This window comes from Malania oleifera, chromosome 4 (genome assembly GCF_029873635.1).
Source record: "Malania oleifera isolate guangnan ecotype guangnan chromosome 4, ASM2987363v1, whole genome shotgun sequence".
In the NCBI taxonomy this organism is placed as follows: Eukaryota; Viridiplantae; Streptophyta; class Magnoliopsida; order Santalales; family Ximeniaceae; genus Malania; species Malania oleifera.
In genome coordinates this window covers 12,824,598-12,841,384 of record NC_080420.1, presented here as the reverse complement: position 1 = coordinate 12,841,384, position 16,787 = coordinate 12,824,598, and positions in this window count along the sequence as shown.

Here is a 16,787-nt window from a genome sequence, read left to right as displayed (position 1 = left end):
TAATGCCTTGTCCCCCCCCCCCCCCAACCAATGCTAACTATATATCTTTCATTGTAAGAACTCAAAAATTAGCTAAGTTTGAATATTAAATGAATTTCCATTGTTGAAGCTTGTTTAGCATTGTCCAATCTTCTGATTGTGTAGTGTGAGGCTACGACGTTCTCTTCAGAGATCAAGTGGTGAAAGACCACTCTATCCAGTGACCCCATCACCATCTCCTCCTTCTTCTCCACACAACCACCCCCATCTAAACACCACACAACCACTTCTCCTTATACAACCATAGCCATCTTCCCTACACTACATTGTTGCGTTCATCTTGGTGACTCAAAGTTTGTACGAAGGACTCACGGCGTGGTATAACTCGTGTAGAACAACGCCAAGTCATCCAACATATCTATTGCTAAAATCAATATGATTTTTGAAACCTTATTTATATTGTGTATGCCTTTGCTTGAAGCCGGAAATTCCATATTTAATAAGCCAATTGAATCCTTAGATTTTAATATTGATACTTGCTAGTTAAAATCAATTGTATGAATGTTAGCTTATTAAACTTAGAGCTTGTAATCTTGATTTTGAAGTTAACATCTTTCGCATAAAACTAAATTCCTTGATCAGTAAAATGCTGGGACTTATTTTCTGGACAACATCATACACCTTTTCAAAAATCCAACAACATATGAAATGAAACATAATTTATGGTGTTTATTTTAGTTAATTAAATTCTTAATCCAAAGTTTTTTGAGTGTATGTGCTTATGTGAGGGTTGAACCATAGGACTAGGACAACCATACCCATCCTACATCATCTAGGCATCAAAGCCTAGGTCGGATTAAGGGAACCCTTAAAGTCCCATTTTCCCTTAAAGCAATAGGAAAAATTAGTCATTGTCCAAAACAATCGACTAATTGGCTCCGAAATTCAGACAATTTCCATTCTATTTGAAACAGTTGACTAATTTCCCTAAACAATCGACCAATTGGTCAAGAACAACCTACACAAATTTTGAATTTTGAATATTTAGAATGTTAGTTAGGTTAGGTTCACATTTGACCCTACTTTGTGTGACCAAACACCATTCCAAAGGGCTGCCCTAGTGTTTGTAGAATCCCTCCCCAACCATGAGGATGTCTATTTTAGTTGGGAATTTTTATCTAGGTCATAGGACTGATGTTGATGGAGAAACCTCAATAGATGAGCTATCAAGTGAGCTAAATGAGAGTGCCCGGTTAAGTGTGATGAGACGCATTATGAACATTCCCAAGGATCAAGAGGATTGGCGTCGCACTTCTATTTTCCATACTTACATCAAGTGTGGAAGTAAAAGTTGCAAGATGATCATAGATGGTGGTAGCTGTATGAATGTTGTGTCTAAATCTGAAGTTGAAAAGTTGGGTTTGAAAGTTGAGTCATGACCACAACCTTATAAGATAGCTTGGGTTGATGCCACTACCATGCCCATAAGCCATAGATGCCAAGTCCCTATTAAGATTGGTGATTATGAGGACGAGATTTGGTGTGATTTCCTTCCCATAGATGTTGCCCATATTTTGTTAGGGCAACCTTGGTTGTATGATTTGGATGTCTCACATAATGGACGTGCCAACACTTATTCATTTAGGTGTAATGACAAAAGAATTATTTTGAGTCCACTAGAGCCGAAATGTGAGAAAAAGAAGAAGGAAAAGACAAAAACTAGTGGAGAATCATTAAGTAAAAATCAATTTGAGTAGGAGAGTCAGGATACACGAGTAGTACATAAGGTTGTTACTATAGATATTGATACACCCCTTCCTGAGCATGAAACACTGTTAGAAATATCACCTATACTATCTAAGTTTGAGGATGTCATCTCTAAGTCATTTAGTGAGTTACCTCCCAAGAAAGAAATCCAACACGTCATTAAACTTGTTCCTAGATCTTCTCTGCCTAATTTACCACATTATAGAATGAACCCAAGAGAACATAAGGAATTGAGGAAAAATGACTTTATTCAGGAAAGCATAAGTCCATGTGCCTCCCTGCTCTCCTTACTCCCAAGAAGGATGACACTTGGAGCACATGCATCAATAATAGAGAAATCAACAAGATTACCGTCAAGAATAGCTTTCTCAAAACCATTGTTTCCGATTGGGATGTGAAGCTCGTAAGCTACTTCTTGAAAGCATTATGGGCATTACTAGGCACCAAAGTTTAGTTTTCTAGTGCCTACCACCCCCAAACTGATGGGAAAATTAAGGTAGTTAATAGGAGCTTAGGTGACCTATTGAGATTTCTAGTGGGTGAAAACATAAGTTCATGGGATTTTTCTTCTCATGGCTAAATTTGCATTTAATAGTTTAACGAATAGAAGAACATGATTGAGTCCTTTTCAGGTTGTCACTAGTTACCAACTTAGGAAACTCATAGATCTCATCCCATTACCCCCACAAGCTAGAGTGAGTGAGCAAGTTGATGCATTTTATAAGAACATACATGATCTACACTTTGAAATAAGAATGAAAATTAACCTGAACAGCGAGCATTATAAATCCAGTGCTGATATACATCGTAGGTTGCAAAAAATTTCAAAGGGTGATATGGTTATGATCCGTATTTGTCCCGAATGGACTCAAATAGGAAAGGTAAGAAAGTTGCATGCTAAAAATATGGAACCTTTCAAAGTGGTAGGCTCGCCAAGGCTTAAGTCCTTGACTACCAAAAATAATATTTATAACTTAACTAATCCAAAGTTCAGTAAAACAAGGAGTGAGTCACGTGTTGTTGGAATTGGTGTGGTCCCAAGAGGAGGGGTGAATTAGATATTAAAATTTTTTGCCAAGGTTCAATCCAAATTGCAACAATATTACACAGCGTAGGGTCTGTTTAAGCAGTCACAATTCCCCTAAATAATCAAGTATGCAAATATTTAAAACAATTATGGCATTCATTGTAAATTAAATATTTACATACCATCTTCACATCATATCCCCATTTAATTTAAAATGTGTATGAAAAATGATTTACTAATTAATGCAAACATACATAGGTGTTGCATATCTCATTTAGATTAAATATGTGTGCATGCAAAATAGTTATAATCATGAATGAACATGCATGCACAAACTGAGTTTTAATGTGTGGAAATTTAAATGAGATAAAGAGAAAGAGACATGATATTTTTCATTGATGTTCAACCAAACTAGCCTACATTCTCACATTAGGCATTACCCCCAAGGATTATACTATCCCTACTCACTTAAACGGGCGGAGTAGCAGCCGTTTACAACCTTTCCTTATGTGGCAAGGTAAACTCCAGCTCAATTATCAGGTTAAGCCAAGCTGGTCTCCCTTACGGGGTGGAGACTCCCCAGTTCAACTACGGGATGAATCCAACCAGTCTCCCTTATAGTGCGGAGACTTCCCAGTTCAATTAGCAGGTTGAACCCAACCAGTCTCCCTTACGGAGCAGAGACTCCCCAATTCAATTAACATGATGAACCCAACCAATACATTAAAAATATTTTTCGTACATATGAAATGCTTCAAAAAATACAAGCAGAAATGTACACATTTAAGTTCAATACATACACTCTAGTATGATATGAATTGATGCTCAGTAGAGTAAGGGTGTTTTACAAAATGATTTTACAATCTTTGAAAATAATTTATATGATAACCACATCAAAGATTTATATGATCTTTGATTTCAAAAATGAAATATGCAATAATTGTTTTTCAAAGATCTTTAAACCCTCAAGATATTTTCCCAAGTAAAGATGTTAAAAATAAATTCATGGGAAACTAGGGTTTTTAGCTCAAAAGTTTTTTTTTTTTTTTTTGCATTGAAAACACATTTAAAAACAAATGCCTAAACAAAATACTCTCTTAAAAAATTTTCAAAGAAAGTAACAAAGAGAGTTGGGGAGCATGAAAAAATTAACCCCAAAATAATTTTTGAAATAAAAGTGTATATGGGGGAACTTTGATTAAGTAAAAAAATTTAAAGAAAAAGTTTGCTAATAAAAGTTGTTAATTAAACGAATGGAAGGGGTATTTATAGTTTTTTTTTTTTTTTGAAAAAGTGATCGTTGAAGGACATGCTCATCATTTTAGAAATATTTAATCAAAAAATTAATGACTATGAAGTGCTAGAAATTAACTCAACCCAAGAGGTTTGGTTGACCGGTGCTTTGGTTGGTCGGCTGAACACACACAGAGGATTTGAATTTTAAACAAGGTTTGGTTGGCTGTGAGCAACACTGGTTGGCCGAGCCCAGGCGATTTCCAAATCTTAGTAGGTTCGGACGACCGAAGCTTAATGTCAGTTTACCCGTTCTTAAGGGTCAGTCAACCTAGGGAATTTTGAACTGAAAGATCGTTCGACTGAGGTGATTTGAACTGTAATGGTTTGGTCAACCGAGGCTTTTGATTAAGCCTAAAAACCCAACGTCAATCGACCGAAGTCTACCCTAAGGTCTATCTATAACCTTTGATGCCCTATGGTCAGTCTATGGTCGATCTAAGCATTCAAATCATATTATGTTGATGCATGTATTATTACAGGCCAAATGATAAAAAATTAAATGCATTTACAATTCAAAACATGTCTTCTTCTTTTTGCTCTTCTCTTCATGGAATACGCCAGTATGATGTGATCTATAAGTCCTTTTTGGCTTCCATCTTCTTCTTTTGTGTGTGCATTATGATTTGTAAACATGTTCAAAACACTAGGCACACACATAAGACACTTATATATTTGTCAACATCAAAACAGAGATTGGACTCAAAAAGCCAAAAGGTGTCGATCTTAGGGAATTTAGTGCAGTTGTCACCAATTTTAATATAGTTAACTACTCTTGAACAAGAATGAAAAGTTGGAATTTTGGTTTGTTCACTAAACTAAGAAAGCAATTAAAACTAAATTAAAGTACTTATGGAAAAGCAATTCCTTGGTTATCAATCCACCCTAGTCTTTACTGAGCTATAACTAGGTTCAGTTAATTATTCCATAATAGGGTTTCAAAGATAAGTAATTCACTCAAGTGGCATAGGGTAGCAAGGTTCACACTAATTATCCAGAGCACCATCTAGAGAATGAAGTATACCTTGTCCAACGAACATGAATTCCTTTTTAGTGTAATCCACTCGAATGGCATAGTGTAGCTGGGTCGCACCAATCGTCTGGAGCACGATCGGGAGACGGGGTATGCCCTATCCAACAAACATGGATTACTCTATAGCACCAACCCTATTATGCACAATTTCCTGAATCCTAGCCATTCCGTTCTTAGCCTAGAGCTTCATCACAACCAGAGAATCAAACTAAATTAGCTACTCATGGTGCATGAAAATAAAGACAAGGTATTGAAATATGGAATTGAAAACATGACTTTTATTGAAATTGCACTAGAATGTAAACAAAACAGTAAATTGCCGAAGGAATTGAAATATATTCTAATGGCATCCAATGGCACTTCAGGCTTGTCATGAACCAAAAGGAACCAAAGGAGAACCTAACTCCATTATCACTAATCTATGGCACCAATCGAAATTTGAGGTTTGTGACAGGACCTCAAAGAACTGAAAGGGAACCAATCTATACTACTTGTCAACCCAACAGCACTCTAGGGTTTGTCACGGGACCAAAGAGAAACTATAGGCAATTCGCAATTGCATATCACAACTCGAAATTGAACAAAGCAAGGAATTGAAAACTAATCTAAATGAATCTAATAAGCACTCAACATTTGTCAACAACCAAGGAGGAGCCAAGAGGGAACCCTAATCACCTATTTGGACTTTTGTTTTAGACCCAAAAGGGTTTACACACAATCAATTTCAAATAAGGAAAGTTTCACTTAAAATCTCGTGCACCAGATTTCTGAACTCGATGATAGTCGACCTGGCCGCACCTTGGACTTCTCCTGGTCGCGCCCTAATCAAGCCAATCAAGAAATTTTTTTTGTTCTGTTGTTGGCTTCCTTGACCTGGTCACACCTTTAGGATCTCTTGGTTGCACCTTGTTCAAGGTATTCTATGATTCTTCGATTAATCATCACTTTGGAGTCTCCATTTCATGACCTGGTTGCCCTTTGTGATTGCCTAGTCGCACCACATAGTCGAACAAGGTTATGTTGCTTTGGATGGGACAAGGCCTTGAAGACTTGGTCGAGCAATTGGTCAAGCCTTGTGCTTCCTAGTTGCTTCATTGACTTCTTGCATTGCTTAACTCCTTAGTTTAAGCTTCAATTTCCTGAAACATGAAACAAACCACGTGTAACTCCAGACTAAGATAAAAAAAGACAATTATAATGAAAATGACAACAAGGCATAGGTAAATGGGGGCCTAAAATAGCACATTTTAAGAACCTATCACAAAGTTTTAAAGAAAATTAGTTCTAATGCTTACATGCTTGATATTATTATTGATTTTGGCATAAGCAATATTTTTAATGTTGAAGATCTAACCCCTTTTCTTGAAGCATCATCTTTTTTGGAGCCTTCAAATTCTAACCCTGTAGGTGATCCTACTCCATTTCCCACTCCTCATGAACCTGAAACACCAAAGTTGCCTTTGCCTCCAGCTTTACCTATACCAAAGAATATTGATGAGATAGAAGAGATCTTAGATGACAAAACAACATTCACATGAGCAGGATCATACCAAAAGTTTTTGGTCAAGTGGAGAGGTAAGCCACTTTTCGAGAGGAGCTGGATTCTTAAATAAGACCTCCTTCGTCTCAATTTAGAGTTGTATTCCTAGTACATCACTTCTCATTCTTCGAAGAAAAATTATTTTGGGCCCGAAAGAGATGATGGGGATACACATGCCTTGCCCATTTGCTTTGCAGATAAGGTGACACGTGGACGACCTTCCAATGTCCACTACTATTTATAACTCTTTTGTAGGTACACGTGAGATTTCTTAAAGATCTAATTTTGATAGAAGACATTTGTTGGAGACTTTATTATTTTGGATTTGTATTTTCTTGGATATTTTATTTCAAGATTATTAGGTGCTTGAAGACCAAGTGAAGTATTGAAGCAAAGATCCACCTTAAGACCTATGTGGGCTCCACACGGCTCCATGGGCCCCACACGGATTTGACTTTCTTTAGGATTATGTCTTTACATTTAATTTGTAATAATGCAAAACAACCAAGCTTGCATCTGTGCTTAGTAAGTTGGATACTGTTTAATGTGAGAGTATTTATTAATGTTTAGTTTTTAGTGAGAGTGCTTATTATCTTTGTCTCCCATGCTTGTGTGGGAAGTGTAAGCTAGTCGTGTCTTGTCCCCCATGCTAGCTAAGCTTTTAATGCCTTGTCCCCCCTATTAACTATATATCCTTCATTGTGAGAACTTAAAAATCAGTTGAGTTTGAATATTGAATGAATTTCCATTGTGGAAGCTTGTTTAGCTTTGTCCAATCTTCTAATTGTGTAGTGTGAGACTACAACGTTCTCTTCGGAGATCAAGTCATAAGAGACCACTCTATCTAGTGACCCTATCACCATCTCCTCCCTCTCCTCCACACAACCACCCCTATATAAACACCACACAACCAATTATCCTTATACAACCACAGCCACCATCCCTACACTGCATTGTTACATCCATCTTGGTGACTCAAAGCTTGTACAAAGGACTCATGGTATGGTCTAACTCATGTAGAAAAACGTCAAATCACCCAACATATCTATTGGTAATTTCAGTATTTGTTTTGAACCCTTACTTATATTGTGTATGCCTATGCTTGAAGCCAAAAATTCCATATTTGATAAGCCAATTGAATCCTTAGATTTCAATATTGATAATTTCTAGTTAAAATCAATTGTATGAATGTTAGCTTGTTAAACTTGGAACTTGTAATCTTGATTTGGAAGTGAACATCTTCCACATAAAACTAAATTCCTTGATTAGTAAACACTTGGGACTTATTTTATAGACAACATCATACACCGTTTCAAAAATCCAACAAGTGAAATGAAGCATAATTTATTGTGTTTATGTTAGCTAATTAAATTCTTAATCCAAAGTGTTTTGGGTGTATGTGCTCGTGTGAGGATTGAACTGTAGGACTACGACAACCATACCCGTCCTACATCATTTGAGGTGTGGAAACAACCTCTTACAAAAATGAAAGGTAAGGTTATAAAAAGGAAGAGAAAATTCAAAAAAACAAAAGAGGGCTTTTTAGTGACGAAACTATTAATGATGGAGCTAAAATTGTCACTAATAATGACCCATTAGTGACGGAAGTAAAATTCGTCACTAATAGTCAACGTATTAGTGACGATTTTTCAAACCGTCACTAATAGTGCATTTTCAGTGACAAAAATGAAATCGTCACATATAATTTCGTCACTAAAAGTAAATTTCCTGCTTAAACTATTACGAGAAAATATTAGAAATGATTCTAAAGGTATTAGGGACGAAAATTTTTGTCACTAATAGTAGAATTTAGTGATGGTTTTTTAAACTATCACTAAAACCCTTACGCAGAAAACCCCCTTTATCCTTCACTTATTTGCGCTGATTTCTCTAAATCCCTTTCTCCTCTCGCCAAATTTCCCTCCTCCTTTACAGAATTCCTTCCCATTTGCTTGTTTCCAGAGTTGTCGGAGTCTGCCCAAGCCGTTGCCCATTTGGCCGTTGTTGGAGGGAGAGCAATTTTCGAAATCCATCGCTTTCCACCGCCAACTACAAGGTATGTATTCATCCCCCTCCCCCTCCTCGTCGTCCTCTTCTTCTTCTTCTTCTTCTTCTTCTTCTTCTTCTTCTTCTTCTTCTTCTTCTTCTCAATTGAATTGCCATCAGATCTGTTTGAATTTTTTTGTATTATATTGTATTATATTATATTTACTTATTTTTATTAATGAAATTTCCCAAGACATGATTGCATTTGTGCTATAAAGTTTTTTTAAAATACTTAATGTTGTTGTTAAAGAAGTTGATGAAAATTTGTAGGATCACTTGTGGCCAACCCTTTTTCAATCAAGAGTATATCGAGGTTTTGTAGCTTTATTATTAGGACTCTGGGACGATGATTATTTCATTGGATGATTGAAAAATTAAAAGGAACTTTTTTTCTTTCGTTTTTAGTTAAGACGCATGCCCACACACAACAGTTATTGTTCTTATAACTAGTGTCAATAAAAATTAAAATACACATATAGCTTTTTATATTTGATTTCACCTCTAAAATCATGCTTGGTTTTGAAAACTCATTTGCATTGACAACCCTGCATCTAGTAGGTAACTCCACCAAATCCTAGACTTGGTTATGGTCCATAGATGTTGATTCATCTGACATGGCATCTATGCTTTGTGGGATCCACATAGGCATCCATTATGCAAATCCTAGACTTGGTTATGGTCCATAGATTCTAGACTTGGTTTAGTGAGTTTCTTTTTCCCTCTCAATTCTTGTCGAAGTGAAAAGGAGGGTTTAGTGATGGGTTTCCTCAGTGTATGGTCTATCTACACGTACTTTAAGGAATGTGTTCTAGGTTAAGCTTTGTTTTGTTTTTTTTTTTTGCTTTTGTTTCCCTAGGTGGGTAGTATGTGGGGATTTTAACATGGTGAGATTTTTTGGAAAAGGGGGGGGGGGGGGGGTTGGGAGTCAATGCTAGTATGAAACATTTTGACAAGTTGATCAGGGAGTGTGGTGTTGACTCTACGAGTCCAATCCTATTTTGATAATGACAAATCACTTGGTATTTGATCTGTGCATTGAGTTTGTGAATAGGAACCATATTAAGCATGCACGGAAAGATAACGAGTCATGGAAGTCACAAAGTAAAGCTTACAAATCTTGGCAAGATCCATGGAACTCAAAGATTACAAGAATCAAGATGCAAGCAGCAAAGTTCAAGAACATTTTGGGAATGGGTATTTAGAACTCATGTACTTACATTCTCGTATGATTTAATTTGAGGCTCAACATAACTTAAAATGATTTTAGGATTTATGCATTTCATGTATATCATTAGGGAACCTTCATGGACTTAGAAATGTTTTTGAAATCATGGAAAATATGTCTTATAAAAGGCCCAAGAAAAAGAGCAAAGCATTTTTTAAATTAGAAAAAGGAAATAAAAAAAAAGGGGACTTCGGTAGCCTGAACTCCACCTCAGTAGCTTGAAGAATTTTTTCAGGAGCCTGAAGATTAAGTTCGGTAGCCTGAAGAATTAATGGGAAACACAGAACCTGACAGAGGCACTTTGGTCACCTGACCTTGGAACCTCAGGCGCCTGAACTTGTCACTTTAGGAGCCTGAACCCCACTTCGGTTGCCTGAAGTCGCGGGAAATTTTAAAAATCAGATTTTTATGGAAAGGAATCGTGAGCTATTTCATTGATCCAATGACTGAGATCAATTCTAAGGTTAAGACACTATATATTCTGAATATCTAAACCTTAGAAACAAGAGAAGACACACAACAAGAGAAGAACACATCGTATTGCAAGATTGTAGAAAAACTTGAGCTGATTGTCTGCACGTCATTCTACTTTCATTGTCTTTGGGCAAATCTATTCCGAATATAAAAAAGACATTCATTCATTCAACTGTACTTCAATCTAGTATTGAGGTTTGATCTTTCAATTTTTTATTCTTAAGAATTTCTCATCTCATCTCATTATGTGCTCTTGATTATAATTAGAAAAGTTTTGATCTTGAGCGTGCATATTTGTATAAAAATTGATTTTTGAAAAGATCATTACTTGAGAAAGCTTATTTAACTTGGTTGATTGATTTTTGATTCAAGAGTATATAAATATACATATATATCATTCATTGAGCTTATTATAGAAAAACCTATTTTGATTAAAATGTTGATCTTGAAAATACCTATACATATACATAGTTATTCTAAACAAGATCATTACTTGATTTAAGTTGTGTGGTTGATTGAAAGGTTTGAGTCAAGTGTGTGTTTTCTAAAGGAACTATATTTTAGTTATATTAACATTTTATTAAATATCCTTGGTACTTTCAACAATATATTCTATTGAGGAATAATTTCTGAAAAACAAAATGCTCAATTTGTGATTGAATACTTGAAAGTAAAACTTTGTGATTTTGATTGATTTAATATTCAAGACAAAGTTTTTGTTAACAAGTTCACATCAAGCATATTTGTGCATTTTTTTTTGCAAAGTGAACCAAGAACCCTAGTATACTCCAAAACATTTTAAATATATTTTTACTTGGGAGTTTTGATTAAATAGGGATTTGTGTGTTGAAGCATATCATACATAAAACAATTGTATCGTTTTCATACATTCATGAGCTTCAAGTTAAATCATATGTTAATGTATTAGGAATTTGATTTGTACTCGCACGCTTTTGTTAGAAGCATTTTTGAGTGTTATTTTTCAGATTATATTGTATACACGGTTCGGTGTGTGAACCGGTGTGTGAGGAGAGAGCTGTATCACTTGTAAGCAGTGGAGTAGGAGGGAGTTGTACCTCTTGTAAGCATCGGATTGTAAGGGAAGCTCCATCCCAATTTAAGGATTAGGGATTTAGTGAATCCTTGAGTGGTTGCTCAAGGCGAGGACGTAGGCCAAGTTGGCTGAACCTCATAAAACTGCGTTTGTCTTTTCTCTTCCCTTTACTCTTTATTTTCAGAACTGCATTTAAATTGTGTACATTGCATGCATAGGTCGGATAGTCTTACGCATAAGTAATTGAGTAACAAGAATTTATTGATAAATATATAAGAAGGGTTTAAGCGGTAAATAAGTGTCAAAGATTTTTTTAAATACCCAATTCACCCCCCTCTTGGGATTACACCTGATTCAACATGTTTGTTGACCCTATAGGTCATACCCTGTTTTGATTATGACAAATACTCTAGTATTTAATGGTTTAATGAGTTTGTGTGTAGGACCGATCGAACGTATCCTATGGTGCACGCACACGACACATGAAGTGAAGACCTGAAGACCCTATTTATGTTGTATTGTAATTTGATCATTCATTTGGGTCTGTAATAGTAATTAGGAGAACATGGTTTGTAATAATTAATGCCTTACCTGCATGGAAGGATCGATAAGCTCAAGACCATAAATGGACTTTAGGGAACAGTCGACCGATACTGGATTTTTTCAGTGTCTTGAAAAAGACCTAGAAATGACCCTAGGATACTCACTCATGCATATATATGAATGTTCATTTAAATAGAGTGTTTGCATGCTTAAATGGGACAAAAATGCTCTAAATGGGTACTTTCGGTCAACCGTACTTCACAGTACAAATACTCACGGTCGACCGAACTCGGACCTGGTCAACCGTTTGACCACAGTACGGTCGACCAAACCGTTATAGTTCAAAATCCCCGGTCGACCGAAACCCTCCCCAGTTAATGTTTGACCACCCGGTCGACCGAATCAATTAGTTCATAAGGCCCTGGTCGATCGAAACCCACTGGGGTCAAAAGTTTGACCATCTGGTCGACCGACCACTTTTGTACTCTAACTACCTGGTTGACCGGAGGATCCTCGGGAGAATTCCCAGCGGTCTGGTCGACCGACCCAGCCAGTTCAAAATGACCTGGTCGACTGAACCTCGAACATATGAAAAATCGCCTCATCCGGTCGACCGACAAGTTAGTTCATTTCAGTCTTGGTCGATCGAACCATGAAAAAGGCTTTAGAATTAACGATACGGTCGACCGACCATTTAGTTCAAAACGCCCCTGGTCGACCGAACCATTTGAGTCCCGGTCGATCGAAACCTTTCTGGTCGACCGGACCTCTCGGGTTGCCCCTTAATTTTTACCGTGGTTAATATTTTTTAAACGGGGTTAACTTGGTTAAAATATAATAAAACTTTCCTAATAATCCCATATGTGTCCTTAACGGTTATATTTTAAGGGTAGTCTATATATACCCGCTCATTTGGAATAATTAGTAAGAGATTTAGCAAATATAATTAGCCAAAATCCTCTCAATCTCAAAAAGCCCATATTTCATATTCAAGCTTTAAACTCCTACTCTTACTCATTTATTTTGCAAATACCTCCTTGTAAGAGTATTCTTATGCTTATCTCACCTAACTTATACTCTCTTTTGGTTGTTCTATTTGTGATCTATATTTCATAGAGAGTAAACTACAAGTTCTCCTAGGGGGCTTCATAAATAAGCCTTCCATAGGAAAACTCCCTTGGGCTTCTGAGTTTTGCATTTTCATTGCGATACTCAAGAATTTATATTGAGTTTTGGTTGCGAAAAATATTTTACAAATTGTTTTTCAAATATCTTTTGTGATTTATCTTGAGAAAAATATTTTGAGATATTTGCTTGCGTGCTAAAGATCTTTGTTACTATACTTTTTGATTGAGAATATCTTCTTAATACAAAGATCAAATAAATATTTTTGCAAACCATCTTTGAATATTTCTTGTGGTTTATATTGAGAAATATTATTTGTTGAGATATTTGAAGTGTGCTTGTGATCTTTGTTTGTGCATTGTGACTGAAATATTATTTTGACACAAAGATCATACCATTTACACTCTCACGCACTGATTGTTATATTTGCATAAATATTTAAGAGTAAACACTTAGATTACATCGAGCTTATCAAATCCTATCTTTTGGTAGTGTATTGATTATACTGTGCGTAACTGGGTACATATCTGCTTTACCCGAAAGCACAATCACTGTACCATTTGATTGTATTTCAAATCTATTGTATTTCCAGGCACGGGCCTGAAGAGGGAGACTAGCCCCGGAATAGTCCCGGATTGGCTTAGACCCGGTTAGGAAAGCTAGGTGCGTCGTCCTGTTAAGGCGTGTAGGTTGAGGTCAGCCCCGCTAATTGACCTGGTTAAGGTTGAGGTCAGCCCTGTGCTAATTGACCTGGTTGTTTAGGTGCCGCTCCACCCGTTAAGTGAGCCTATGTGGTAATCCTTCTGCTTGTTGGCCAAGGCGGGGACATAGGCAATTTGGCCGAACCTCGATAACATTTCTGGGTGTCGTCTCTTTTATTGCTTTATTGTGCATACCTAGTTAAACGTTTATTGTAGTTTAAATTCCATTTTATATTTATATTGATTTATTTTACATGCACTAGATTGACCTTAAGCTTGTGTAATACTGTTGTTAGTGGTTTGACTTAAGGGAATAAACTTTAAAATACCAATTCACCCCCCCTCTTGGGATTGCACCAAAGCTAACAATGTTGTTTTAGAGATTTTCCTTTGAGCAATGCTACCTATAACTGGTTTGTCATTGGGGGGGGGGGGCTAGGGTTGTGGCTAATATATTAGATGAGTTTTTGTTTTGCAGTGACTAGGTGGACGAATATTCTAATCTCTCCAAAACTATTCCTTAGAGACCTACATTTGATCACTTTCCTATTCTGCTAGAATCTAGTAGGGTGCGTAGGTCCCACTCCTTTTAAGTTTCAGAATATGTAGTTGGATTATGCTTCGTTTAATCCACTAGTGAGAAGCGCTCGTGGAGGGGTACAAGGATGGTTTGGGAAGGTTTTAGGTTTATGAGGAAGTTGAAGCATTAGTAAGTATGGTTGAGTATTTCTTTAGATAAGAATGAGTATGGTTGGACTCAACTTGGTGTACTCTTGCCACTACATGAGCATGACTCCTTTATTCTTCTAGTGACTTTTAGTAAGGCTGATTCCTTTTTGGTCATTGTAAACTCCAAGTCAATGACACTTAGCATGTGATTTTTAATCCAACTTATTAACAAGATTGATATCGCCAACCTATATATATAAGACCAAAGTATGGCAACCAAAAAGGAAATTTAGGCTTCTTTACTCGTTTTAGTCAATTATATTTATTAAATTGACTAAGGGCAATGAAGAAAGAGATATGCACTAGTGTCTTCACTCCTCATGCAAAGTACACAAATGTTGGGGGACAAGACCTTATTAAGTCTTCTCCTCTGAAGCAAATCATTGGTATTAATTTATAACATAGCCTAAATCATATCATAGCCCAAACAAAGGTAAAGCCTTTGAGTTTGTGATGGAATATGTAAAGCTTGAGCACCTATGAGCTGGTATCTTCTGTTGGATAGAGTTAAAAAAATCATACTTTTTTTATGCTTTCATTCATTATATACATGTGTTCATTGAAGTTTAGACCCGTTCAAGAATCGTTACTATACATTCATGTTTTATCGTATATTTGAGATAAATATATTAATATTCCATTGATTATTAGTCATATTATCTAGATTAATAATCAATAGAACATGTTAATTATTTTTTTCATTTATGATTAGTGATGTTTGTATTTCAACCATTTTTGAATTGTCCAATGTGTGGACAGTTTAGGAAGTTGTATTTACATTATTGTCATTGTTATTACATATTTCGAGAGTGTCTCTACTTATGTTCTTTGGGTCAATAGTGGGGTGTCTTGATAATTTATTAGTGGTGAAATACTAGCAACATGTTCACTTCCCCCATCTCGTGTACTTGAAGAATCATTGGAACATGTTGCCGAAATTTTGAATGAGTATGATCAAGGAATTTAAGCATTTGACTTCAATGTAAATGCACCATTCCTGAATGGGATAGGATTCGTACCTTATATATAGACAAAAGGTGGTTGATTTTAGGATTCACGATGCATATCTCATATACATTATGAGAATATGATCAACATCATTTACTTGAACATGTTATAATGAACATGGATAAGAGTTGGATAAAGGCTCGGGGTAGGTTTCTGTCAAAATATGTCAAAAGGGTACATGATTTCATAGAGTTCGCATGTCCTTACTCTGACAAATCCAGTAGAATAAGGTGTTCTTGCAAGAAATGCGAAAACATAACAGTTTGACACATTGATTTGGTTGGAAAACATTTATCAAACTATGGAATGAACAATAGCTACACAAGATGGGTGTTTCATAGTGAAGATTACAAAATTCTAAGCGACGATGATGAAGATGAAGATGAGGGGGTCAATATAGGAGGTGGTGATACACGTTTGGATGTGTTAATTGAAATGTTAGGTTACTTGCAAAAGGGGAATGTAGTGGACACTGAGGATGGCAATATGTAGCGTATTGGTCCTAAATCTACTTCAGTACACATATCTTGCAATCCTAGTCAATTAAATCAACTCGGTAAACCATTTGCTAATCTTGTGATGGATCCATAGGTGCCCTTATATCCAAATTGTAAAAAGTTCTCAAAATTAAATTGGAGTTCTTGATAAAGTTGCTTCATGTAAGGACAATGCATGGGTTATCTTAAATTGCATTCAACATGAATTTAAGGCTAATTAAAGGGCATTTTCTAATGGTGAAACACTTCAAAAGTCTTTTTATGAGGCGAAGACATACATGCATGATTTGGGTCTCGGTTACACTCCAATACATGTATGTAGGTATGATTGTATACTTTTTTATACTTAATTCGAAAATGAAAACGAATGTCCATAATGTGCTGAACCGAGGTATACATCTAATCAGAAGAAGTGTAAAACTATCTCCTAAAAAATTTTGTGATATTGTCCATTAACACCGAGGCTTCAAAGATTATATATGTCCAGAAAGACTACTGTAGATATGAGATGACATAAAAAGAAATGTCTTCCAACGGAAAACATCCTTAGTGAGCCAACAGACTCGGATGCTTGGGCCGAGTTTGATAAAATGCATCCATGTTTTGTTAGTGATCCTCGTAACATTAGATTTGGCTTTGCTTCAGATGGTTTCAATCCTTTTAGTAACATGAACAACTCGTATAGCATGCGGCCAATTATGACGATGCCATGCAATTTGCCGCCATGGCGATGTATGAATGAATCA